This window comes from Dryobates pubescens, chromosome 22 (genome assembly GCF_014839835.1).
Source record: "Dryobates pubescens isolate bDryPub1 chromosome 22, bDryPub1.pri, whole genome shotgun sequence".
In the NCBI taxonomy this organism is placed as follows: domain Eukaryota; kingdom Metazoa; phylum Chordata; class Aves; order Piciformes; family Picidae; genus Dryobates; species Dryobates pubescens.
Window position 1 is genome coordinate 15,400,071 of NC_071633.1, and position 8,469 is coordinate 15,408,539.

Genomic DNA, 8,469 nt, shown 5'->3' on the forward strand with positions numbered 1-8,469 from the left:
ATTATGATTTCTCCTGAATCTGTGTTTCCCCACCCCACCCCCTCCTCTTTTTTCCTCTTTTGACTGTTAGGACTAATTTTTGGTGGCGAATTGATAATCATTACCAAGAGAAAGGAAAAAAAAAAATGTGTTTTTTACACAGTGTCCAGAGCTACTGGGAGTCTGTGCCATACTTTGTTCCAGCTAGAACCAGTCCAGTTTCAGACCAGCTTGTCTTGTATTCAGTGTGACTTCAAATGCAAAGCAAACCCGGGTTCTAGAATATATATGCAGTTTATTGACATCCTTGGATTTTGTTGTCACTTTGACTGTACTAAAGCCCAGAAGGGGCTACTGAGCTTTTTGGTTTTGTTTTCTTCCTTTTAAACTTCTGACTAAACCTGACTGTTAGAGTACATTTACTCCAGAGACAAATGCAGAGTGACAGTGTGTACTGCCAGCGAGCACAGCAGCCTTCGGCGTGCCCGCACCACGGCTTCAGACTGGACCTTGCCACCGCTGCTGTGGTGCTAAAACACCACAGTGTGATGCTGGCTGGAGAACTCTTGCAAATTCCTACAGGAGAGATGATGTCTGTGCTTGGTTTGTGCTGCTGCTCCATTTATGCAACAGGGATTCTTTCCCCACCCCCCCTTTAACTGATGCGTGGAAGTCAGCAGCTGCTTGGGGTTTTTTTCACCCAGTGGTGTTTGGGGGTTTTTTTTGGGGGGTGGGGGGGGAGGGATGGGAGGGGTTGGATTATGCTAAGTTTTGGTTAAAATGTCACTGTCTGCACCCAAATTCTGTTTGGAAATGTATGCATATTGTTAAGCCTAGTTTCCCTGTCTGCTTCTGCAGATGGATGCATGATACCTGCTCTGTGATGTTCATGTGGTTCTGCTCCAAGAAATAGACTGGGCTCAACGAGAGGGGATGCCCCTTGGGTTTTGGCAGGCTGAAGGTGTCACTGGGAATAAAGAGATGGATGTCCAGCATTTGGGGGATGAGGTGCACATCTTGGCAAGAGTTACCTCCTGGGAGAAACTTCCTCTAAAATTTTAGGCTTAGAGTGTGGCTTTATTAAGCCTGATCCTCTTGTAAGTGCAGGCAGCCCCCAGAATGAAAGGAGAGTTTTATTCTTCCCCACTCCAAAGCATTTGATCCAGCAATTCTGTGGCAAATTTGCAACTGTTCAGTGAAAGCTGTAACACCTTTCATCAGATCAGAGGGCTAGGTTCAAGAAAATGTCTCATATTCTAACTGTGCCTGAAGCTACAAACAACATATTTGAGTATTAGACTGCACTGAGACCTCATTAGTCAAAAATAGTAAAACCAGAGACAGGAGAGTTTTGAGCATGGAACTAAGTCACCTTTGATTTGAATCAGTGTTCCTGGAAAGACCAAGCAAAACAGTGGGCAAAAAAAGCTTTGGTGCATCACAAGAGCATTTCACAGTTCAAAGGACTGTTTCTAATCATTCTGGGGGGTGGTGTTGCAATAGCTTTAAGTTATTATAGGGATATCAGGCTGTCAAAATGTACCTTAATGACCAGAACTGGGTGGGGAGGGGAGAGGACTATGATAACTAAATTCAACAGTTTTGCCTAGATGAGCAGGCAAGGCTGCTATGCACTTCATATTGCTTTTTTTTTTTCAGGTATTGTGGCAATAAGGCACAGGCCCCTCCTAAAGCAAAGGAGGTAAACTAAAAGTAGTCTTTTTCTCCTACATTGTGTTCCCCTTTCCTGTAGCATGGTCCAAGATTCATTCCTTGAGTTTTGAAACTGACTCGTCCTGCGTTATATTACTATTGGAATCTTTATACTGACTTGTATTTTTAATGAGAGTTCATAAAACTTGTATCATTGGCATTGATCTGAGATTTGTAGAATAAACCCTACTGAATTCTGAAGTCAAGTCTTCTCTAATGCTTAGCCTATGCTTCCTCCAGGTCAGGCTTACCATACAGGTCTAAATCGAGCTGTGTATAGCACTGGCTCGGCTTGTCCCTTCATGCTGGCACCAGAGGTCTGGAGCAAAAGAGTTAGCAAACACTTACTGCCAAGTTACTTCATTTTTAAGGATTGAGAAGTTCTGCCACAGGGAATCCACACCATTATTAGTGCTACCCTGGTCCTGATCATACTAAAGCCAGTTTACGTCTCTGGGGATTAGTCCTCTGCCTGTTCCATATACTGATCCAGCAGCTGTTGGTTCAGGAGAGCTGCACAAGCTGCTTTGTCAGCCCTTCACATCTAAGCTTTGCTAGTTAACAGAAAGGATCATTTAAAGCAGATATCAACACAAGTCTGGCTCCACTTGGTTGTAGGCTGTGGGTTTCAGCAGATGAAAATACTTAGATGCACCCCAAAAAAAGAGTGGGTAATTTCTCTCTCAACAAGAGCTCTAAGCCCAGTCAAGGACAGGAAGTGAGACCTTCCCATACATTTGTATCCCCACAAATGATTTCTTGCATGCTCACAGAGTAGCTCTCTAGACCTATGATCTTCATCTTCTTCATGGGACAAAGCACTGCCCAAATCCCTGTGCTTCCCCAGATGGGTGACTTTCCCCACCACCCCTTTGTCTTAGATGCTTTTTTACAGCTACAGCTATTTGTCCTTATTTGCACTGTAATTGCATCCTTACAGCTTCTATCATGATGCACTGTTATTAGCTAGAAAGCCAAAACTCCTCTCCAGCAGCTGCTTTATCCAGAAAGCCACTTGTGTAAGCAGGAACAGTGGTGACAAGAAGGCTCAAGGTCCAGACTTCCATTACCCATCCTGTTTTAAGGGCCTAACCAATCCTCTCTGCTAGCTGCAGGCAATGTGGCTTTGGAGCCTTCATGTTGCACCACAGTTCATCATGTGAGCCACAGCATCCCGAATCTGTTTCCAGGCTCTTCCTTCCTTACCTTGCAGCAAGAGCTGGAGCTCTGCCTAGGCAGAATGCAGCAGCTTCAGTTTGAATAGCAATCAGACCTCTGGTAATCTAACATTGATCCTCCATAAGCCCTCATAACACATGGCAGATGTGCTCCTGCAGTGGAATTTAAAGCCTGGGGAACCATTGCATTACCTAACCCAGATATTTTCAGGACACTGGATTTCCCCCTCAGGTATCTCTGAACACATCAGCTCCCAAGAGATATGCAGCTCCTTGTCTGTAACACAGAGCAAGAGAACTTAGCACTCTCCTCAATAACATCCTAGATAGAGGATAATGTAGCAGGGCTCTTTTGGGCTGAGACAAGACCCAGAGATGTGAGATGCAGCCACAGCAGTTGATAAGGCCACAAGAACAGTTTATAAAGCCAGAGTGCAGTGTCCACTTGAGGGCACAGACCAGAACCCCACTGTCTCTATGTAGCCAGCACCCCTGAGCAGCTCCAGCTTGCCCACCAAGAGAGGTCACTACGTTTGCACTCCCACTTCCCACCAGGCCAGGCAGTGCCTGTTCACCTTTATTCTGCCCTCCATGCAGCTTTAGGGTCACAGCCAGGTGGCAGAATGCCACAACAGTGATGTGAAAGAGGCCTTGAGGAATGCAGCTGAGGCTGGGGCTCTTTGCTGGCATTTTCCCAGCCTCCATGCCCTCAGCTGCTATGTTTCCCACACAAAGAACATCCCTATCCCCTACAAAACCTAACAACCCTCTGGTCTTCCTCCCCCAACAAAAGTCCATACACCTTTCATCCTGGTAAAGACAAATTACTCCAGCAAAAAACTCCAGCAGTTTGTCTCAGCATATCCCCAGACAGACTGTCCTCCCTGCCTGCCAAGATCCCTTTTAATGAGGTTGCTTTGTTGCTATCTCACCCACAGCCCTCACAAACCACAAATTACATCTGAAGCTTTGAAAGGCAGTCCCCTCTCTGGCCACCTACTAAACCCAGACACAGTTTTGCTCTCTGGGATGTCAGCATCCACACAGCCCCACTCCCATCCCCTTCCATCCCCAGCTCATTCCCAGGCACAACGTGACAAACATCACACTTTATTACCACTACTGCACCCAGCAGAAGCATCCTCAGGCACTGCTGACATCCTCCACTTCCACACACCATCCTCCTTGAGCAAGCTCCTGCCTTTTGCGCTCCCCCACCACTGCACATCATCTCTTTGGCACCATGCTGGCTTCACCACAGTGGCACCATGCCCAAACAGCTTGTAGCCTTGGAATCCCAGATCCCTCCTCTATAACCTCCCAGGACTTGGCTGCCAACTCAGGCTATGAGCACCCACAGCTGTACATTTCATCCCCTACACCACAGGGCAAAGCACTGTCCTGCCCTTGGCAGCACTCATATCCTCCCTTTTCTACCCAGCAACTACCACTCTGCTTCACCTCAACAGGACTCCAGCTGCAAGTTGCAGAGAAAAGAGGGAAGGATTTGAATGTAACCAGGCTTAAGCTTCTGTTAAAAAGATAAGACCCAAATGCTTTGGGAATGGGACAGAAGTGAGCAGACTTTCTGGGGCAGGAGCTGCTCTTTCCAGGTCCTGCACAAGGAACATTGGTCTCAGGTGGGGCTTCCAGCCTATCACATGAATCACAGCAGGATGTACACTTCCTCCTCACCTAACCTGCAGCCTCTCCACCAGCCAACAGGCTGATCCAGATAAAAGAGTGTTGATAACAACTGTACTGGATGTATGGCAGGTCCCATGATCAGAACTGACAGCTCAGTAGCCACGGTAGCCACTTGCCTGTAGGCACTTAGCCCAATTCCACCTTTGCCCTGCTCCTGGTGATAACGCAGTAAGGGAACAAGGTCAGGTTGGAAAGCCACCTGCTTCCTTTGTGACAAGCCCTGAGCACAGGCATCACGCTCCCCTCCCCTTCCAACCATGAGCTGATCATCAAGTGACCCAGCAGCAGCAAGGGACACTGGCATCAGGCTGGTTGGCTTTACCTGGTGTGACTCAGCAGGGGCAAAGATCACACAGACAGAACCAGCAAGCAGATATCCCAGCTGGTAAGCACCTAACACCCTGTTGTGCAAGGACAGGTCACACAAAACATTTCCCTATCAGAAAGGCTTTACAGCAGCGTGACACAGGCACCTTGGCACCCCCAACAAGCTCTGCATGGAGACACTGTCACCGAAAGCAGAATGCTTTCCTTTGCCCTGTGGCACCCCTGTGGCACTCAGGAAATTAGGCTCCCTTCAGGCAGCCCTCAAAGGCTCTCTGCCTCCCTAACCCTTCAGGCAGCCCTGAAATACGGTAGCCAACACACCAAGTACTGCAACTGGAACACAAGCTGGCTGACTGGTTGAAAATGGTGGAATTAAGATGACAGAAATGTCACTAGTAATTTCAGGAGTCACAGCAAAGGCTAACTAACAACTAAAAGACAGTTTCCCTGCCACCTGGGATGGACACAGAAGTGACCTAAAGGCACAGTGCAATCTTCACGGGTGTCAGTACCTGACTACACTCAAGAGCCCAACCAGAAACGCCTCTCACTGCTGAGAGCTGCTTCTCGGGAAGTCTACCACATCATGGCACCCGAGCGCAAAGCCAGGCCCTTCTGCCCTGCAGCTGTTTGCCGTACCCATGCAGAGAATGGCACAGGCTTATGAAGCACCGTCCCGCATTCAGGAATAGCCTGTTCCCAGGGGGCAGGCACGCAAGCAGGAGGAGCGAGCGGCGCTGACCCGACAGGCGGTGCCCTTGCCAGACATCTCTGCAGACACCGCAGGGTCCAGCTCTGCGGCGCAGCCCCTCCGGCACACAGCTCCCCCGGCACACACACACACATTCCGGCACACAGCCCTCCCCCTCCTGGGGGCTCTGCTGCACACATGGGCAGGGAGACGCCACGATGCCTTCTGCAGCCTGCTACCAGTTTGGAATTGGCTTCCGGCAAGGGCTTGGTGCCCTCCCTCCTCAGCTGCCATCAAGCAGCCAGGACCATGCTCCTCCGGCAGGCATGTGGGCTCTAACTTGTTCTGCTGTTCAAAGAAACCCGCCCAGAGCAGTGTCCGAGCTAGCAGCTTCAGCAGCAGCGAAGCTGAGCGTGACCAGGAAACCTTCCACTAGAAAAAGTTTTGGGTAGGGAAGCTGCATGTTACAGCACAGCGGCCGACTCCCTGTCAGCCTCCTTCCATCCCTGGTTAAACTGTAGCTCACAGTCTTCTAAGCAGGACTACCCAACGCAAACTCACAGAAATGGGGGGGAAACACTCCCACAAACGAGCAGAAGCAGCGGTTTTGTTTCTATCCTAGTCAAACTCCCATTTCATGCTACGGGACACAGCACAGCCATGCCCGCCCAGAAATTCTACCCTCCAAGGGTGACATTTGGAGCTGTGCCCCTGTGAGCGCCGCTCTGCCCTTCAGCCCTGACTCACAGCTGTCTGTTTCCTTTATGCAAACCCTGCACCGCCGGCGGTCGCTCGGCGCCAGCAAGAAATGCTGCCACATCGCTGCGGAGAGGCTGCTAGCAGGGCAGCTCTGCTGCTCCTGCACTCAGGCTACTGACAAAGCTCAAGTTACATTATTTCATTACTATTATCCCCCAGACATACCGCACCACCACCCCCTTTAAACAATAAATATCGAGCTATCTGAAATCAGAATCTGACAGTATAATTAGACACCCACAAAGCACCCATTGCTGTGTTACACAGCTCAGAGCTCCTGGGTACTGGGTGAGGCTCTATTAGTGTTTCATTCATGTCACAAATAAACTTCTAAAGCAAAATCTCTGAGGTGGTCTTGGTTAGGAGCTTTGGTCCAGATCATCTGAGCAGTCTGGGAGCATGAAAACAGATTGCCCTGCTCTGAAGTTAAACCAGAGGACTGCAGTCACTACTGAGTGTCAGTCCACAGGACTAGACTAGAGCGAGCCACAAGTAAAAACCTCCAGCACACATACAAAGCAGATGTCAGGTCCTTAGCACCAGCTGTTTGCTCCAGAGCTGCCTCCATGTATTGCACACAGCTTGTTAATGCACAGAGAAGTGGTTACTCCTGTGCAGATCTCAGCACCAAGCACTACTGGCAGACCAAGATACGTCTTTAATTCAGCTCAAAACAAAAGCCAGGCTCCAAACTCCAAGGCTTCGCTGCTCAGCCCCATTACTGCTTGCTTTTGCCAGCAGCAAGCTCCTGCCTGAATCTGTTCCTCCAGCAGCACCAGGAAGCACTGGGCTCACTGCAGTAACTCACATGAACAGACTGCACAAATATTCCACATTACTCATTTTCAGCTCACTACCACCATGACAGCTCTGTCCCTTTTAAAGGACTAGGTGTAAGGAAATGCCATGCTGCAGCTTTGCAGGAGTTCTGTAGGTACTGGCAGCAGCGAGAGCCATATGGCACATCCTGAGAGGAGCACTGTGGGCTAGAGCCACCAGCTCTTATGCAGCTCCCCCACCTACCTGGTACGGTTTGCAATCAAGTATTCGCACATCTAACTCCCACTGGACACTGCAGGATTAAAATACCTACTGGCTCTTTAAAAATCCAACCCTGGGGGCATCCCTCCTACTGACTTCACTTGGCAAAAGCCTAACTGGGTGGCACAGGGCCCAAACTTTGCCAGCTGCACACCCCAACCTGTTTAGGAATCCTCAACTGCCGAACAACAGCGTGAGGGGGAAAAAAACAACACTCAAACCAGGTCAACATTTAAGAGTTGATGGTAACCTTGGGAACCTCTAAAGAACATTTATGTAATCAAAGGGGCAAGTACCAGTGGTCAGAGACAGCCCTTCAGCTGTCCCTGGTCAACAGCAAACTTTCTCAAGAAGAGATACTACCTAATTCATCCTAAACCCCAAGAGCATGCTCCCAAACACAAGTTTCCTGCAAGATGGGATCTAAATAATGCAAAACTTCACTGGATCTAGGTCACTGGCAGAGCTTTGCTTTTCAGAAAGTCCCCCAGAGGGATTGGCTGGGGGGTTTGGGATATTATTTTTTGTTCCCTGGCTTCCAACATATACAACAGTGCATGATGGAGTGGATGTGATGAGAAGGAGGAAAGTTACTGCCAAAGGGTAGTTTTCAGCTTGTCCAAGCTGGGCTCCCTCTCACCCTCGTGGAAGATTGCTCCTCTACAGCCATAATTTTATGCCTGCAGCCCCTGAAGGTCCACAGGTTAATTGCAAGAGATCTGCAAGAAGTCTCAGGGGCAGCAAGTTTATCTGCTATTTGCAGTGCAAGGATACACACACACACATCTCTGTGGATCTCCAAAACCACAGTGGTTGAAAAGTCATCCAAGCAGAAGAGAAACCAACTTCAGCTCTTCCAGAGGATGAATCCTCCTCAGCTTAGGAAAGATGTTGACTTGCTGGAAAGTGTCCAGAGAAGGGCAACAAAGTTGGTGAGGGGTTTGGAGCACAGCCCTGTGGGAAGAGGCTGAGGGAGCTGGGGTTGCTTAGCCTGGAGAAGAGGAGGCTCAGAGGAGACCTTCTTGCTCTCTACAACTCCCTGAAGGGAGGTTACAGCCAGGTGGGGGTTGGTCT